At 38.3% G+C, this 20,411-nt stretch overlaps 1 long non-coding RNA gene across 5 annotated transcripts; it reads left to right on the top strand.

Moving 5' to 3' along the window:
* Positions 1-5,050: 5,050 nt before the first annotated feature.
* LOC133648365 (uncharacterized) lies at positions 5,051-14,391 on the top strand. Of its 5 annotated transcripts, none has more exons than XR_009825857.1 (4): positions 5,051-5,455; positions 5,530-5,604; positions 9,672-9,796; positions 12,707-14,391. It is a non-coding gene; the product is annotated as an uncharacterized LOC133648365 (long non-coding RNA). The 5 variants fall into 5 exon arrangements; XR_009825859.1 differs by having other exon boundaries at positions 9,672-12,604; XR_009825860.1 differs by having other exon boundaries at positions 9,672-12,620.
* The last annotated feature ends 6,020 nt before the right edge of the window (positions 14,392-20,411 follow it).

Raw genomic sequence — 20,411 nt, 5'->3', positions numbered from 1 at the left:
AACAATTCACAGTCACATGCCGATGACATGTCGTTTATGTATATTAGGAACAGTAAAGGTCCCAATATACTGCCTTGGGGGACTCCACAGCTCACCGAGAGGGGGGGGGACACGGTGCCGTTCACCTCTACCACCTGCTCCCTCCCCTCCAAGTAAGACTGCATCCAGCTCCAAGAGGTTTTGTTAAATCCGATTGCTCTGAGCTTATCCAACAGTATAGCGTGGTTAACGGTGTCAAAGGCCTTCTGAAGGTCCAGCATGACCATGCCGCAGTATTTGCCCGCGTCCACCTCATGTTTGATGTGGTCGGTCAGATAGAGAAGGCATGTGTCAGTGGAGTGGTTAGTTCTGAAGCCGGATTGGAATTTGTACATGAGTTTATTAGTGGCAAGGTAACTATCGACCTGTTCATAAACTATTTTCTCCATTACTTTCGAAATGGAGCTGAGAATAGAAACAGGTCGGTAGTTGCCAGGTTCCAATATGCTTCCTTTTTTAAAGAGGGGAGTTACTCTTGCTATCTTAAAATCTTTTGGTACTTGGCCTTGTGTAATTGATAGGTTTATTATGTGCGTGATGATCGGGGCAATGATGGAGGCAGAGTCCCTGAGGAATCTGGAGGGAATATTATCAAGGCCGGTGGCCTTGTTAGGGTGGAGCGCGCTCAATTTTTTAAACACCTCATCAGCTGTGACCATTTCTAATTTGAAATCATTGTTGGATACTCCTAGCTTTCTGTAGAAGGCTTTAATGTGTTCTACACCAAAGCGACCAGAGTGGTGGGACAGCTTGTTGACAAGAGTTGCAGCTATGCTGGTGAAAAAGGCGTTAAGTCTGCTAGCTACCTCCATTTTGTCTGTAATGAGGGAGTCACCCTCCTTGATGCTGATGTTGGTGAGTCTTGTTTTAAGTTTCTGGCTGCAACCAGGAAGCTGGTTGTTGAGAATTTTCCAGAGCTCACGTGGCTTATTCGTGTTTTCCTCTATTTTGTCGTTAATGTAATTTTTTTTTAAGGATTTAGTCAGGTTGGTTGACTTATTTCTTAATTTATTGCATTGCTTTTTGAGAGTTGAAAGGAGTAATTTGAGGTTGATATTATTGGGTTGTTTATCTACTTCTGTTTTACATTTTTGGTATTCAGAGTATTTCCTGTCTCTGTCTTTTATGGCAGCTAATAGGTCCGGATTCATCCATGGTTCCGAGCGGGCTTTGATCCTGACTGTTTTCACGGGAGCCATGTCATTTAGTATCTTTAGGAACGCCGTTTTGAAGCGATCCCAAGCGACATCGACCAGGTTGCTCGCGAGCACAGGGGACCAGTCCCACTCATCTAATTTTAAATTGAAATTGTCATTGGAGTATTTTTTGAGGGATCTGGATTGGGCTGTTATGTGGCCATTGGCTTTAGGTTTAGCTATTTTACGGGTGTATGAATAAGAGTGTATGAATAAGAGTGGATGACTAAGAGTGTATGAATAAGAGTATATGAATAAGAGTGGATGAATAAGAGTGGATGAATAAGAGTGGATGAATAAGAGTATATGAATAAGAGTGTATGAATAAGAGTGTATGAATAAGAGTGTATGAATAAGAATGTATGAATAAGAGTATATGAATAAGAGTGTATGAATAACAGTATATGAATAAGAGTATATGAATAAGAGTGTATGAATAAGAGTGTATGAATAAGAATGTATGAATAAGAGTGTATGAATAAGAGTGTATGAATAAGAGTGTATGAATAAGAGTGTATGAATAACAGTGTATGAATAAGAGTATATGAATAAGAGTGGATGACTAAGAGTGTATGAATAAGAGTATATGAATAAGATTATATGAATAACAGTGTATGAATAAGAATGCATGAATACGAGTATATGAATAAGAGTGGATGACTAAGAGTGTATGAATAAGAGTATATGAATAAGAGTATATGAATAACAGTGTATGAATAAGAGTATACGAATAAGAGTGTATGAATAAGAGTGTATGAATAAGAGTGGATGACTAAGAGTGTATGAATAAGAGTGTATGAATAAGAGTGGATGACTAAGAGTGTATGAATAAGAGTGTATGAATAAGAGTGGATGAATAAGAGTGGATGACTAAGAGTGTATGAATAAGAGTGGATGACTAAGAGTGTATGAATAAGAGTGTATGAATAAGAGTGTATGAATAAGAGTGTATGAATAAGAGTATATGAATAAGAGTGGATGACTAAGAGTGTATGAATGTGTCTTAATGAAATTAAACAATGGATGTCCGCTAACTTTTTGCAACTCAACGCTAAGAAAACGGAAATGCTGATTATCTGTCCTGCTAGACACCAACATCTATTTAATAATACCACCTTAACATTTGACAACCAAACAATTAAACAAGGAGACTCGGTAAAGAATCTGGGTATTATCTTCGACCCAACTCTCTCGTTTGAGTCACACATTAAGAGTGTTACTAAAACGGCCTTCTTTCATCTCCGTAATATCGCTAAAATTCGTTCCATCTTGTCCACTAGCGACGCTGAGATCATTATTCATGCGTTCGTTACGTCTCGTCTCGATTACTGTAACGTATTATTTTCGGGCCTCCCTATGTCTAGCATTAAAAGATTACAGTTGGTACAAAATGCGGCTGCAAGGCTTTTGACAAAAACAAGAAAGTTTGATCATATTACGCCTATACTGGCTCACTTGCACTGGCTTCCTGTGCACTTAAGATGCGACTTTAAGGTTTTACTACTTACGTATAAAATATTACACGGTTTAGCTCCAGCCTATCTCGCCGATTGTATTGTACCATATGTCCCGACAAGAAATCTGCGTTCAAAGAACTCCGGCTTATTAGTGATTCCCAGAGCCAAAAAAAAGTCTGCGGGCTATAGAGCGTTTTCTATTCGGGCTCCAATACTCTGGAATGCCCTCCCGGTAACAGTTAGAGATGCTACCTCAGTAGAAGCATTTAAGTCCCATCTTAAAACTCATTTGTATAATCTAGCCTTTAAATAGACCCCCCCTTTTTTAGACCAGTTGATCTGCCGTTTCTTTTCTTCTCTCCTCTTCTCCCCTGTCCCTTGCGAGGGGGAGTTGCATAGGTCCGGTGGCCATGGATGAAGTGCTGGCTGTCCAGAGCCGGGACCCCGGGTGGACCACTAGCCTGTGCATCGGTTGGGGACATCTCTGCGCTGCTGACCCGTCTCCGCTCGGGATGGTTTCCTGTTGGCCCCGCTGTGGACTGGACTCCCGCTGATGTGTTGGATCCACTGTGGACTGGACTTTCACAATGTTATGTCAGACCCACTCGACATCCGTTGCTTTCGGTCTCCCCTAGAGGGGGGGGGTTACCCACATATGCGGTCCTCTCCAAGGTTTCTCATAGTCATTCACCGACGTCCCACTGGGGTGAGTTTTTCCTTGCCCGTATGTGGGCTCTGTACCGAAGATGTCGTTGTGGCTTGTACAGCCCTTTGAGACACTTGTGATTTAGGGCTATATAAATAAACATTTAAAAAAAAGAATAAGAGTATATGAATAAGAGTGGATGACTAAGAGTGTATGAATAAGAGTGTATGAATAAGAGTGTATGAATAAGAGTATATGAATAAGAGTGGATGACTAAGAGTGTATGAATAAGAGTGTATGAATAAGAGTGTATGAATAAGAGTGGATGACTAAGAGTGTATGGATAAGAGTGTATGAATAAGAGTATATGAATAAGAGTGGATGACTAAGAGTGTATGAATAAGAGTGTATGAATAAGAGTGTATGAATAAGAGTATATGAATAAGAGTGGATGACTAGGAGTGTATGAATAAGAGTGTATGAATAAGAATGTACAAATAAGAGTGTATGAATAAGATTATATGAATAAGAGTGGATGACTAAGAGTGTATGAATAAGAGTGTATGAATAAGAGTGTATGAATAAGAGTATATGAATAAGAGTGGATGACTAAGAGTGGATGACTAAGAGTGGATGAATAAGAGTGTATAAATAAGAATGTACGAATAAGAGTGTATGAATAAGATTATATGAATAAGAATGCATGAATAAGAGTGTATGAATAAGAGTGTATGAATAAGAGTGGATGAATAAGAGTGGATGACTAAGAGTGTATGAATAAGAGTGTATGAATAAGAGTGTATGAATAAGAGTATATGAATAAGAGTGGATGACTAAGAGTGTATGAATAAGAGTGTATGAATAAGAGTGTATGAATAAGAGTGGATGAATAAGAGTGGATGAATAAGAGTATATGAATAAGAGTGGATGACTAAGAGTGTATGAATAAGAGTGTATGAATAAGAGTATATGAATAAGAGTGGATGACTAAGAGTGTATGAATAAGAGTGTATGACTAAGAGTGTATGAATAAGAGTGTATGAATAAGAGTGCATGAATAAGAGTGCATGAATAAGAGTGCATGACTAAGAGTGTATGAATAAGAGTGGATGAATAAGAGTGGATGAATAAGAATGTACGAATAAGAGTGTATGACTAAGAGTGTATGAATAAGAATGTACGAATAAGAGTGTATGAATAAGAGTGTATGAATAAGAGTGTATGACTAAGAGTGTATGAATAAGAGTGGATGACTAAGAGTGTATAAATAAGAATGTACGAATAAGAGTGTATGAATAAGAGTGGATGAATAAGAGTGGATGACTAAGAGTGTATGAATAAGAGTGTATGAATAAGAGTGCATGAATAAGAGTGCATGAATAAGAGTGGATGACTAAGAGTGTATGAATAAGAGTGTATGAATAAGATTTATTCATGTATTTTATTATATAAAAATGGGAGCCATTACCTCCCTGCTTGGCACTCAGCATCAAGGGTTGGAATTGGGGGTTGAATCACCAAAATGATTCCCGGGCGCGGCCACCGTTGCTGCTCACTGCTCCCCTCACCTCCCTGGGGGTGATCAAGGGTGATGGTTCAAATGCAGAGAATAATTTCGCCACACCTAGTGTGTGTGTGTGTGACAATCATTGGCACTTTAACTTAACTTTTAATGATGTTATTCATATTATTCAGATTGAAAAGCTTAAGGGGCCGCATGTGGCCCCCGGACGTTCATTTGCCCAGGTCTGTGCTAAGGTGATCTCTAGAAGTGGTCCACACTCCATGTCAGTAGGTGGCGGTAATGCACACCAGAAGGTTGCTTGCCAACCTGCTATAAAAACAAAAGAAGAAGAAGAAGATCCACACTTCCGGGTGGTGATGACGTCGCGTCGTGACGTCATATTTCAAAATGGCAGAGCCCGCGGAAAGACCCCCTGGAGTCGACTCCATTTCCCAAGAAAAGATGTCAACAGCGCGACTTGTAACAATTATAAGGCCGAGGAGGGTTATTTGAACACACACCATTCAATTATTATAAATGAAAGTCACGTTTTTTAACCGCTCCGGTCTCGTCCCAGCGGAAGTGACGCTAGCACGTCATCAGAATACAACAGGTTGCTAACTAACACGCCTCCTATCATGTCAGCGCTGTTATTTGTTCCAATGTCATTCATTCCTTCTCATTTAGATCAACACGACGAGAGAGACATTCTGCCGCTAGACAAAGGTCACCGAGCAGCGACGAAGTTTGCATTTTCGGTAGGTGAGTGTTCAATTGTCCTCCGAGAAAAGTTGCATGAAGTCATTCTATTACACAGGTGAAAGTCATACACACATAATATGCTGGAAAAGTCCATTCATGTCAGCAATTAACTTCAAATGTCAAACTCATTTGTGATGTTAAAGGGAAAACAATACTTAACTGTGCTTAAATGTTTTTATATTATTCAAATGTGAATTATGCTGTATAATAGACTGTATTTATGTTATTGACATGTGAATAATGCTGTATAATCAGTGTTGGGACTAACGCGTTACAAAGTAACTAGTAGTCTAACGCGTTATTTTTTATATTTAGTAACTCAGTTACCGTTACTACATGATGCGTTGCTGCGTTATTTGATGTCATTTCTTATGTAGTATCGGCTAAAAACAGAAGATCTGAGTGTGTTTTATTGGAGAGTTGCAGTGTCGTCCTTCTGAATGATTCCCGGGCGCGGCGCCGCTGCTGCCCACTGCTCCCCAAGGGGATGGGTCAAATGCAGAGGACAAATTTCACCACGCCTAGTGTGTGTGTGTGACAATCATTGGTACTTTAACTTTAACTTAACTTAATTCTTCCTGTGTCACAACGGGGACAAGAGAAGAGGCGCTGTGTGTGTGTGAGTGTGTGTGTGTGTGTGTGTCTGTGTGTGGGTGTGGAGAGGGGTGGGGGAGGGGGGGGGCGTGTCTGTGTTTACTTACAAGACATCATGGTGGAGCTGAAGCCGAGTTTCTTAACATGGAGATATTCTAGACTGACCATGTGTCTTCTTTTGCGGGGCTGTCCGGGCGGAGTTTCTTAAATGCCTCAAATGTCCGGCAGGGTTGCGTATATTTTCAATGTACGTTCAGGGTTAAGATGGGGTTAAAAACAAAACTAATTGTGCACACGCAGCAGCATTCGTGAGGGAGGGACAGAGAGAGCGAGGGAGTGGATTGATTGATTGAGACTTTTATTAATAGATTGCACAGTACAGTACATATTCCGTACAATTGACCACTAAATGGTAACACCCGAATAAGTTTTTCAACTTGTTTAAATCGGGGTCCACATTAATCAATTTATTTCAAACTGTCATTGCTCAAAACATAATATTGAATCAAAATCAATGTTATTATGAATTATTGACCTATCCAAGGTTCCCATTACTTCACATCAAATATTCCACTTTGAAAAATATTTTTGGTGGAAGATATTGCATATTTTGTGTGTTTGCCATTAAAAACATAGTTTTGTTTGACAAAAAAGGGCGGAAAACAAACAGACAAAAAAACAACATAACTAAAACATTTTGAAATGAGGGATAGATCTGAAGTTGATGTAGACTCCAGAGATTTAAGCGTTAAATATAAAATGTTTGTATGCCCTGGCGCACCATTATCATCATTTCATGACCCAAGCAAAACACTTTTTACACTTTTATACTGAAATAAATACACCTACAACTTATTCAATAAAAACATAGAAACAACTACCAGCAGCGGTAAAGTTTAGATCCATGAAGGAAAGAAGAAAGTGAATGAATGTTTATAACTGAATACATTTACATATGTATACAAATTTGTTTTCTTTCTTTATTATTTTTTTTTATGAATTAAGTAACGTTTATGACAACCTTTTTCCAAAACACAATATATAATGTGAGATATAACAGGATAATGCATACGTTTATCTTTTTTGTTGTCAAAACGCTTACCAAAAAGTGGGACCCCAAAAATTTACTGTAGGACCCCATTTTTATGACTTGATGGGGTCCCTGGGACCCCATTTTGAAAATTCCTAGCGCTGCTCAACAGATTGTATTATTCTCCAGTGCAATAACAGTACTTAAATGAAGGCTTAAAGGGCATTAATGGTAGCTTTAAAAAAAGAAGAAGAAAAAAACAAGTAACTAAATAGTTACTTTTCACAATAACGCATTACTTTTTGGTGTAAGTAACTGAGTTAGTAACTGAGTTGCTTTTGAAATAAAGTAACTAGTAACTGTAACTAGTTACTGGTTTTCAGTAACTAACCCAACACTGTGTATAATAGACTGTATTTATATTATTCACAAGTGAATAATGCTGTATAATAGACTGTATTTATATTATTCACATGTAAAAAATACCTTAGTGTTTATTTTTATTGTGAGCGAACTGTGGTGCTGAATTTCCCCGAGGGATCAATAAAGTACTTTCTATTCTATTCTATTCTATTCTAAAAACATCCAAATCCATTGCTATTCTTTATATAAAGTAAGACACATGCTGAATAAGAAATATCTGCACATGATTCCTTGAGTAATTCGATTACAAAATACATTCGAGGAATTGTTGCTGCCTCGAGGTGTCGTACATATTTTTTTTTACGGCATTTTGCCTGGTTCACTAAACAGTAGTCAAAGCTCACGTTTCGCACAGACTGTTTAGGTGTTGCACAGCGTGTTTACGTCACAGATCATCCCCCCCTTGCACTGCACGACACCGCTCTTTTAAGTACGCTCGAGTTTAGAAAACGTTTAAACGGCACCGTATGATAATCATCAAAAACGCACGAGAGACAAGAACTTTGTTTATGCGGTCACACCACACAGCATATAGGGCTGTGAGCGCACCTGTTTTTATTAGCACATACACATTTTTAGCTGTGCGTGTCAGCCTTCAATAATGAAAACAGGCGTTTAGGAAATAAGACGATTAGGCCAACCACAATAATTGAGGGCACATCTTAACGTGTATAATTAAACAAAATTATGATTTATTCGATTAATCGATCGGGATATTCGATAGAATACTCGATTACTAAAATATTCGATAGCTGCAGCTGTAGTTATATTATTCTTTTATTTTTCCATATCTAACATACTGTGTTGAACTTTGGGGAAATGTTTATAGAACAAACACAGGCTCAATAATTCAACTTGAAAAAAGGGTCATTAGAATAATACACAAGGCTGGCTACGATGAACCTACCAATCCATTATTCGTAAGTTCTAATGTAGAGGTGTCAAACTCATTTTAGATCGGGGGCCACATGGACAAAAATCTACTCCCAAGTGGGCCGGACTGGTAAAATCAAGGCACGATAACTTAAAAATAAAGACAACTTCAGATTGTTTGTTTTTTTCTTTGTTAAAAATAGAGCAAGCACATTCTGAAAATGTACAAATCATAATGTTGTTTTTTTTTTTTTTACACTTACATGTTGCGGTTAATAGTATTCTACCTTTATTTGTCGATATGTATACTTTCTGATTAAATGATGTGATAATGTTCATCAGTCAACTCATTGGTGTTCATTTTTAATCTATTAAGATCAAATAATAATATGTTATTTAAATGGAGGCTTCTCACATGATGAGATAACTTCTGGAAATGACTGGCTCATAAGGGTCAAAGGTATAAATGTGTGTGTCCAAGTTAAAGGAAAAGGCAGGCTGTCTTCTAATGGATTTATTACAATCTTTACAAGCTGGGTAACGTTTGCTGTGGTCTGGAACAACATGGCGCACAAACAACTGTCAGAAATGCAGCCAATATTACGTACAGATAATGTGTCATGAGACATGCAAATATAAATGAAATGCACAGAGGACATAAGTAAAGGAAATTAAATGAGCTCAAATATTCCTACAAACGAGTCATAATGATGCAATATGTACATACAGCTAGCTTAAATAGCATGTTAGCATTGATTAGCTTGCAGTCATGCTCTGACCAAATATGCCTGATTAGCACTCCAACAAGTCAATAACATCAACAAAGCTCACCTTTTGTGCATTCGCGCACAGCGTAGAACGTTTGGTGGACAAAATGAGACAAAGAAGAAGTGGCATAAAACACGTCTTTCTGTGGCAGCGTCGGAGAAAGTTGTACATGTAAACAAACAACAATGAGTTCAAGGATCGCTGAAATTAGTAGGACAAAACAGTGCTTGCTAAATACTCTCATCAGTGAAGCATGTTTAACATAAACAGTGGGACTTCTAACAATTAGGAAGGTTTGTGTCATGTTTGTTCTCCTACAGAAAATATATTCCAATAAAAATGTTCTTCATCTTTTTCCATTTTCACACATCTCTGAAAGAGGTCCAGGGAGCCACGAGGGCGGTGCTAAAGAGACGCGGGTTGCTGACCCCCGGCCTACACCCTAGACTGGCCGCCAGTTCATCACAGGACACATGAACAAGCCTTCGCCCTCAAATCAGAGAAGTATTCATTTACTCTAACATGATTTTTATTCAGTTCAATGCATTTATTGTCATTGTCATAGTGAATAACACACACACTGCATAGTAACCATGTATCAAAAATGCGTTAGGTGGTGCAATCCTGACCCATGAAACGCGTAAACACAAAGGGTGCCACGAACGATGCACAAAATTCACAGTCTGGTATGGATCGGTACTTGAGCGGCGCCGTTCCATACATTTTTTCAATACCCAAAAGAGGGAAATGTTCATGCCTTTTTTTTAACTTGTAGTTTATTGAAATTGTCGTTGTCCACGACAGAAAACGGTCGGCAAGGCGAGTTTATTTACAGAGCACAGTTCGTACTACAGGCAGGCCAGTCTAGTACCCGCACTCTTTTACTACGAAGCCACGCTGTTGTAACACGTGCAGAATGTGGCTCGGCGATATCTTACTGAAATAAGCAGGGGCGGCCATGAAAAAGACGTCGCTTGGATGGCAACTTTTGTTGCTCCAAAACCTGTATGTACCTTTCAGCATTAATGGTGCCTTCACAAACGTGTAAGTTACCCACTAATACACCCCCATATCATCAATCTTTATTGCAGACCTTAAGATCCATTTAAACATATAAAAACAGAATATAATACATTAAAAAACAAAACAATAAAAACATACATTAAAAACAAAACAAAACAAGTTTTCCATACAATTACAGACGCTGGGTTTTCAACTTTGCGCCTAGAACAATCCGGATGGTTCTTTTCCTCTTTGGACCGGAGGACACGACGTCCACAGTTTCCAAAAACAATTTGAAATGTGGACTTGTCAGACCACAGAACACTTTTCCAGTTTGCATCAGTACATCTTAGATGAGCTCGGGCCGAGCGAAGCCGGCGGCGTTTGTGGGTGTTGTTGATAAATGGCATTCGCTTTGCATTGTAGAGTTTTAACTTGCACTTACAGATGTAGCGACCAACTGTAGTTACTGACAGTGGTTTTCTGAAGTGTTCCTGAGTCCATGTGGTGATATCCTTTACACACTGATGTCGCTTTTTGATGCAGTACCAACACAAATACAACTTTGAAACTACGTGCTTTCTGAGAAGATTACCGTAGTAACTAGTATATCATGCAAAAGCGCAGATTCCAACCAATCAGTCCATCTTAGATGAGCTCGGGCCGAGCGAAGCCAGCGGCGTTTCTGGGTGTTGTTGCATTTATCAACAACACCCAGAAACGCAGAGTTTTGAGGACGAAAATGAATTGATACCATTTTAGAATAAGGCGGTAACATAGCAAAATGTGGCAAAAAATGAAGCGCTGTGAATACTTTCCGGATGCAGTGTACAGTATAAAGGGCAGATCAATAGAAGTGATAATTAGACGTTGCAGTTCATGGGTGGGATGTGAGAGAGGGTCACTGCCTGAGGATACAGACGAGCTGTTGGCAAGTTGTCCTGGCACGTATAGACCTGTTCCTTCTACCTGAGGGCCGCAGGTGAGGAGCAGGGTGTTGTTGGTCACGCAGGATGCTGTGCACTCGCCTCAGACAGCAGGTAGTGTAGACTGTGCCCATCTCTGGAAGACTTGATTTTTTTTCAGCTGTTTTAATCACCGATTAGAGAGTCTGCTGTCATGGCACACTTATAAAAGCTCACTCTTACACTAGGAAGCGGAGTCATTCATTGCGCTTTACCTGACACATGAAACGTGACAAATACGATCGCTGAGATGAAAGGGATCAGGCCCGTGAACAGGTTCTATCCGGATGAATTTGCTAAGTATACAAATGAGCTGAAATTTTTCTATGAAAAAAACTGCTGTTTTAAATGTGTCCACTAGATGTGGCAATGGCAATTCTTTGTATCTTTGTAGATGATGCTACATACAGTATGTACAAAAAAAATAAAACACATGATGTTAGTGCAACAGTCGAAGAAAATTAGCAAACTACATAAATAACATCCTGTAATTTGATTTTGATATTTTTTTTTTTATCTTGTTAGATTGAAAATGAACACCAATGAGTTGACTGATGAACATTATCACGTCATTTATTCAGAAAGTATAAATAACGACAATTAAAGGTAGAACACTATTAACTGCAACATGTAAGTGTAAAAAAACAACATGATTTGTTTATTTTTGAGAAATTCTATTTTTAAACCAAGAAAACAATCTGAAGTTGTCTTTATTTTTAAGTTATCGTGCCGTGATTTTACCAGTCCGGCCCACTTGGGAGTAGATTTTTCTCAATGTGGCCCCCGATCTAAAATGAGTTTGACACCTCTGGCCTAGATAAATTGGTAAACATCCTCACAAATATTGATATAAAGCATTACCGTATTTTCCGGACCATAGGGCACACCGGATTATAAGGAGCACTGCCGATGAATGGTCTATTTTTGATCTTTTTTTCATATATAAGGCGCACCGGATTATAAGGCGCATTAAAGGAGTCATAATATATATATTTTTTTCTAAATGTAAAAGACTTCCTTGGGGTCTACATAACATGTAATGGTGGTTCTTTGCTCAAAATGTTGCATAGATGATGTTTTACACATCATCTTCAAGCCGCTTCCGGGTGCGCCGTTTTGTGGGCGGTCTTATTTACGTGGCTCACCTTCGGCAGCGTCTTCTCCCCGTCATCTTTGTTGTGAAGTGTCAAAAGATGGAGCTAACTGTTTTAATGACATTCAGACTTTACTTCAATCAATAACGGAGCAGCATCTCCTCATCCAGAAACAACAACACCAGAAATGTGTCCCGTGAAAAACCGTCCGACCAGAACTCTAATAACTAAAGTTCCTTGGGTGAATAATGGTAACTCACTACACCGGTATGTTTTAGGGCTTTCATGGCGAGTTAAACATTGATTGATTGATTGATTGAAATAAGTCATAACTTTACACTGCTTTTTATTAGAAATGGCAACAGCAGAGGATGGATGTCCCATAACAAGAAGGTGGAGAAAAAGAAGAAGCTTATCGACTACGGTGTCGGCACGGACTACAAAGGCGGACCTGCACAAATTTTCAGGTACCAGAAGGTAAGAAAAGTTTCTTTTGCATAATATTGCGAAACAAAACACCAGAAAATATGTCTTACCTTATACACACACCATAATAATACTCCTATGTTGAAGCACAGTACAATCCATCAAGCGGTGCAGTTTCATAGCTGACCAAAGTCCTACTAAAACATTTTGATAGATTTTTGAGCGCCGTGTGTAATGTTCTATATTTTCAAGGGAGCATATACAATGTTGGTGTTGTTTACTTGAGTCATATTGCGGTCTACACGAAATCAAATCAAATCAATAATGGAGCAGCATCTCCTCATCCGGAAACAACCACACCGGAAATGTGTCCCGTGAAAAACCGTTCAACCGGAACTCTCTAATAACTAAACTTCCTTGGGTGAATAATGTAAACTCACTACACCGGTATGTTTTAGCGCTTTCATGGCAAGTTTACTGACAGATATAAGTGAGAACTTGACACTACTTTATATTAGAAATGGCAACAGCGGAGGATGAATGTCACATAACAAGAAGATAGAGAAAAAGAAGAAGCTTATTAACTACAAAGGCGGACACACAATTTTTCAGGACTCATGCAGATCCCAAATACAGATCAGCAGGTACCAGAAGTTAAGAAAAATTGCATAATATTGCGAAACAAAACGCCAGATAATGTCTTACCTTATACACACACCATAATAATAGTCGTATGTTTAATGCGCCGACAATCCTTCAAGCGGTGCGGCTTCATAGCTGACCAAAGTCGTGCTAAAACATTTTGATAGATTTTTGAGCGCCGTGTCTAATGTTCTATATTTTCAACGGAACATTTAAAATGTTGCTGTTGTTTACTTAAAACCCATCATAGTGCAGGCTACACGTATCTCTTATGTTTGACTGCCATCTACTGCTCACACTTATAATTACACCATGTACCAAATAAAATAGCCTCGAGGTGGGTAAGCTCAACCAAACTTGTTCATTACATTAGGCGCAACTGTGTAAGGCGCACTGAGAAATAAAAAAGGATTTTAAATGCGCCTTATAGTCCGGAAATTACGGTAAACGCATTGGCCAAAAAGTGCATTGTGTGTCCTCGCCGCGATCTATTTTACATTGTTGAAATGTCGGCAAAGCAAATGTGAGTATGTGAAGAACGAACCTGGAGTGAAACAGCGCACAATTCAACGTCAAGTTCGGTCTCGATACCTTTCATCTTTACCATGGAAAAAAGGACGTACGCCAGGTTTTTGTGCATAAGCACAACATAACACGAGGCCCCTGCTGAATTGGGATCTGGTCACCCTTAGATATAGAGCAGTGGGAAAAGTGGAAGTGTGCCTGCTAACTCTCACATGCTGTGTGATTTGATAATAACATAAAAAAAGTCCACAATCCAATTTCACAGTGTGATGTTCAGTCAAAGGTCGTGCACTTTGGATCCTATTAAAAGTTCAAATGGACCGAGAGCACCCTCGCATAATGTAGGTGCACGGTGGTGATGATGGCGGTGGCAAATTAATATGTACAGTACAGTACATTATTACCTTTTTAACACTAAATTACAAACAAAAAATGTTTTGCTAAAATGTCGTAAGGGGGGACCCTTACAAAAAATTCCAAAAAACGGACTTGCTTCAGCAGCACAATTCTGGTGCTGTAGTTTTAGGAGATGTCTAAAAAAGGTCATCAGGAGTCCCGACAAACCCGAAATTGGCAGAAAATGCTTTTTTTGGGAAACCTTTTTTTCGCAAAAAAAAATTCAAAAAAACGGACTTGCTTCAGCAGCACAATTCTGGTGCTGTAGTTGTAGGAGATGTATCAAAACGTCATCAGGAGTCCTGACTAAACCCGTAAATGTAAGAAAATGTATATTTTACAAAAAAAAATTTTTTTTTGCTAAAATGTCGTAAAAAAAATTAAAAAAAAACGACTTGCTTCAGCAACACAATTCTGGTGCTGTAGTTGTAGGAGATGTCTCAAAACGTCATCAGGAGTCCCGACTAAACCCGTAAATGTAAGAAAATGCATTTTTTTAAGACAAACATTTTTTGCTAAAATGTCGTAAAAATTCCAAAAAACGGACTTGCTTCAGCAGCACAATTCTGGTGCTGTAGTTGTAGGAGATGTCTCAAAACGTCATCAGGAGTCCCGACTAAACCCGTAAATGTAAGAAAATGCATTTTTTTAAGACAAACATTTTTTGCTAAAATGTCGTAAAAATTCCAAAAAACGGACTTGCTTCAGCAGCACAATTCTGGTGCTGTAGTTGTAGGAGATGTCTCAAAACGTCATCAGGAGTCCCGACTAAACCCGTAAATGTAAGAAAATGCATTTTTTTAAGACAAACATTTTTTGCTAAAATGTCATAAAAATTCCAAAAAAACGACTTGCTTCAGCAGTACAATTCTGGTGCTGTAGTTGTAGGAGATGTCTTAAAACGTCATCAGGAGTCCCTACAAAACCTAAAAATGGCATAAAATGCTTTTTTTGGGAAAACTATTTTTTTACCAAAAAAAATTCAAAAAACAGACTTGCTTCAGCAGCGCAATTCTGGTGCTGTAGTTGTAGGAGATGTCTCAAAACGTCACCAGGAGTCCCGACTAAACCCGTAAATGTAAGAAAATGTAAGAAAATGCATTTTTGAAGAAAAACATTTTTTGCTAAAATGTCGTAAGGGGGGACCCTGTCGTAAAAATTCCAAAAAACGGACTTGCTTCAGCAGCACAATTCTGGTGCTGTAGTTGTAGGAGATGTCTCAAAACGTCATCAGGAGTCCCGACTAAACCCGAAAATGGAAGAAATTAGAAGAAAATGCATATTTTACGGAAAAAAAAATATTTTGCAAAATGTCGTAATAAAAATTCCAAAAAACGGACTTGCTTCAGCAGCACAATTCTGGTGCTGTAGTTGTAGGAGATGTCTCAAAACGTCATCAGGAGTCCCTACAAAACCTAAAAATGGCATAAAATGCTTTTTTTGGGAAAACTTTTTTTTTACAAAAAAAAATTCAAAAAACAGACTTGCTTCAGCAGCACAATTCTGGTGCTGTAGTTGTAGGAGATGTCTCAAAACGTCATCAGGAGTCGCGACTAAACCCGTAAATGTAAGAAAATGTAAGAAAATGCATTTTTTACGAAGAACATTTTTTGCTAAAATGTCGTAAGGGGGGACCCTGTCGTAAAAATTCCAAAAAACTGACTTGCTTCAGCAGCACAATTCTGGTGCTGTAGTTGTAGGAGTTGTCTCAAAACGTCATCAGGAGTCCCTACAAAACCTAAAAATGGCATAAAATGCTTTTTTTGGGAAAACTTTTTTTTAACAAAATAAAATTCAAAAAACAGATTTGCTTCAGCAGCACAATTCTGGTGCTGTAGTTGTAGGAGATGTCTCAAAACGTCATCAGGAGTCCCGACTAAACCCGTAAATGTAAGAAAATGCATTTTTTACGAAAAACATTTTTTGCTAAAATGTCGTAAGGGGGGAACCCTGTCGTAAAAATGCCAAAAAACGGACTTGCTTCAGCAGTACAATTCTGGTGCTGTAGTTGTAGGAGATGTCTCAAAACGTCATCAGGAGTCCCTACAAAACCTAAAAATGGCATAAAATGCTTTTTTTGGGAAAACTTTTTTTTAACAAAAAAAAATTCAAAAAACAGACTTGCTTCAGCAGCACAATTCTGGTGCTGTAGTTGTAGGAGATGTCTCAAAACGTCATCAGGAGTCCCGACTAAACCCGTAAATGTAAGAAAATGTAAGAAAATGCATTTTTTACGAAAAACTGACTTGCTTCAGCAGCACAATTCTGGTGCTGTAGTTGTAGGAGATGTCTCAAAACGTCATCAGGAGTCCCGACTAAACCCGTAAATGTAAGAAATGTAAGAAAATGCATTTTTTAAGAAAAACATTTTTTGCTAAAATGTCGTAAGGGGGGACCCTGTCGTAAAAATGCCAAAAAACTGACTTGCTTCAGCAGTACAATTCTGGTGCTGTAGTTGTAGGAGATGTCTCAAAACGTCATCAGGAGTCCCTACAAAACCTAAAAATGGCATAAAATGCTTTTTTTGGGAAAACTTTTTTTTACAAAAAAAATTCAAAAAACAGACTTGCTTCAGCAGCACAATTCTGGTGCTGTAGTTGTAGGAGATGTCTCAAAACGTCATCAGGAGTCCCGACTAAACCCGTAAATGTAAGAAAATGTAAGAAAATGCATTTTTTACGAAAAACATTTTTTGCTAAAATGTCGTAAGGGGGGACCCTGTCGTAAAAATTCCAAAAAACTGACTTGCTTCAGCAGCACAATTCTGGTGCTGTAGTTGTAGGAGTTGTCTCAAAACGTCATCAGGAGTCCCTACAAAACCTAAAAATGGCATAAAATGCTTTTTTTGGGAAAACTTTTTTTTTACAAAAAAAAATTCAAAAAACAGACTTGCTTCAGCAGCACAATTCTGGTGCTGTAGTTGTAGGAGATGTCTCAAAACGTCATCAGGAGTCCCGACTAAACCATTAAATGTAAGAAAATGTAAGAAAATGCATTTTTTACGAAAAACATTTTTTGCTAAAATGTCGTAAGGGGGGACCCTGTCGTAAAAATTCCAAAAAACGGACTTGCTTCAGCAGCACAATTCTGGTGCTGTAGTTGTAGGAGACCTCTCAAAACGTCATCAGGAGTCCCTACAAAACCTAAAAATGGCATAAAATGCTTTTTTTGGGAAAACTTTTTTTTTACAAAAAAAAATTCAAAAAACAGACTTGCTTCAGCAGCACAATTCTGGTGCTGTAGTTGTAGGAGATGTCTCAAAACGTCATCAGGAGTCCCGACTAAACCATTAAATGTAAGAAAATGTAAGAAAATGCATTTTTTACGAAAAACATTTTTTGCTAAAATGTCGTAAGGGGGGACCCTGTCGTAAAAATTCCAAAAAACGGACTTGCTTCAGCAGCACAATTCTGGTGCTGTAGTTGTAGGAGACCTCTCAAAACGTCATCAGGAGTCCCTACAAAACCTAAAAATGGCATAAAATGCTTTTTTTGGGAAAACTTTTTTTTTACAAAAAAAAATTCAAAAAAACAGACTTGCTTCAGCAGCACAATTCTGGTGCTGTAGTTGTAGAAGATGTCTCAAAACGTCATCAGGAGTCCCGACTAAACCCGTAAATGTAAGAAAATGTAAGAAAATGCATTTTTTACGAAAAACATTTTTTGCTAAAATGTCGTAAGGGGGGACCCTGTCGTAAAAATTCCAAAAAACTGACTTGCTTCAGCAGCACAATTCTGGTGCTGTAGTTGTAGGAGATGTCTCAAAACGTCATCAGGAGTCCCTACAAAACCTAAAAATGGCATAAAATGCTTTTTTTGGGAAAACTTTTTTTTTACAAAAAAAATTCAAAAAACAGACTTGCTTCAGCAGCACAATTCTGGTGCTGTAGTTGTAGGAGATGTCTCAAAACGTCATCAGGAGGCCCGACTAAACCCGTAAATGTAAGAAAATGTAAGAAAATGCATTTTTTACGAAAAACATTTTTTGCTAAAATGTCGTAAGGGGGGACCCTGTCGTAAAAATTCCAAAAAACTGACTTGCTTCAGCAGCACAATTCTGGTGCTGTAGTTGTAGGAGTTGTCTCAAAACGTCATCAGGAGTCCCTACAAAACCTAAAAATGGCATAAAATGCTTTTTTTGGGAAAACTTTTTTTTTACAAAAAAAAATTCAAAAAACGGACTTGCTTCAGCAGCACAATTTTGGTGCTGTAGTTGTAGGAGATGTCTCAAAACGTCATCAGGAGTCCCGACTAAACCCGTAAATGTAAGAAAATGTAAGAAAATGCATTTTTTACGAAAAACATTTTTTGCTAAAATGTCGTAAGGGGGGACCCTGTCGTAAAAATGCCAAAAAACGGACTTGCTTCAGCAGTACAATTCTGGTGCTGTAGTTGTAGGAGATGTCTCAAAACGTCATCAGGAGTCCCTACAAAACCTAAAAATGGCATAAAATGCTTTTTTGGGGAAAACTTTTTTTTTACAAAAAAGAAATTCCAAAAAACGGACTTGCTTCAGCAGCACAATTCTGGTGCTGTAGTTGTAGGAGATGTCTCAAAACGTCATCAGGAGTCCCGACTAAACCCGTAAATGTAAGAAAATGTAAGAAAATGCATTTTTTACGAAAAACATTTTTTGCTAAGATGTCGTAAGGGGGGACCCTGTCGTAAAAATTCCAAAAAACTGACTTGCTTCAGCAGCACAATTCTGGTGCTGTAGTTGTAGGAGATGTCTCAAAACGTCATCAGGAGTCCCTACAAAACCTAAAAATGGCATAAAATGCTTTTTTTGGGAAAACTTTTTTTTTACAAAAAAAATTCAAAAAACAGACTTGCTTCAGCAGCACAATTCTGGTGCTGTAGTTGTAGGAGATGTCTCAAAACGTCATCAGGAGTCCCGACTAAACCCGTAAATGTAAGAAAATGTAAGAAAATGCATTTTTTACGAAAAACATTTTTTGCTAAAATGTCGTAAGGGGGGACCCTGTCGTAAAAATTCCAAAAAACTGACTTGCTTCAGCAGCACAATTCTGGTGCTGTAGTTGTAGGAGTTGTCTCAAAACGTCATCAGGAGTCCCTACAAAACCTAAAAATGGCATAAAATGCTTTTTTTGGGAAAACTTTTTTTTTACAAAAAAAAATTCAAAAAACGGACTTGCTTCAGCAGCACAATTTTGGTGCTGTAGTTGTAGGAGATGTCTCAAAACGTCATCAGGAGTCCCGACTAAACCCGTAAATGTAAGAAAATGCATTTTTTAAGAAAAACATTTTTTGCTAAAATGTCGTAAGGGGGGACCCTGTCGTAAAAATGCCAAAAAACCGACTTGCTTCAGCAGTACAATTCTGGTGCTGTAGTTGTAGGAGATGTCTCAAAACGTCATCAGGTGTCCCTACAAAACCTAAAAATGGCATAAAATGCTTTTTTTGGGAAAACTTTTTTTTTACAAATTTTTTTTCCAAAAAACGGACTTGCTTCAGCAGCACAATTCTGGTGCTGTAGTTGTAGGAGATGTCTCAAAACGTCATCAGGAGTCCCGACTAAACCCGTAAATGTAAGAAAATGTAAGAAAATGCATTTTTTAAGAAAAACATTTTTTGCTAAAATGTCGTAAGGGGGGACCCTGTCGTAAAAATGCCAAAAAACCGACTTGCTTCAGCAGCACAATTCTGGTGCTGTAGTTGTAGGAGATGTCTTAAAACGTCATCAGGAGTCCCGACAAAACCTAAAAATGGCATAAAATGCTTTTTTTGGGAAAACTTTTTTTTTACAAAAAAAATTTAAAAAACGGTCTTGTTTCAGCAGCACAATTCTGGTGCTGTAGTTGTAGGAGCTGTCTCAAAACGTCATCAGGAGTCCCGACTAAACCCGTAAATGTAAGAAAATGTAAGAAAATGCATTTTTTACGCAAAACATTTTTTGCTAAAATGTCGTAAGGGGGGACCCTGTCGTAAAAATTCCAAAAAACGGACTTCCTTCAGCAGCACAATTCTGGTGCTGTAGTTGTAGGAGATGTCTCAAAACGTCATCAGGAGTCCCGACTAAACCCGAAAATGTAAGAAAATGCATATTTTA

The sequence above is a fragment of the Entelurus aequoreus genome, linkage group LG04, assembly GCF_033978785.1.
Source record: "Entelurus aequoreus isolate RoL-2023_Sb linkage group LG04, RoL_Eaeq_v1.1, whole genome shotgun sequence".
Classification (NCBI taxonomy): domain Eukaryota; kingdom Metazoa; phylum Chordata; class Actinopteri; order Syngnathiformes; family Syngnathidae; genus Entelurus; species Entelurus aequoreus.
The sequence above is the reverse complement of the archived record's forward strand: the minus strand, read 5'-3'. Positions and strand labels throughout refer to the sequence as shown.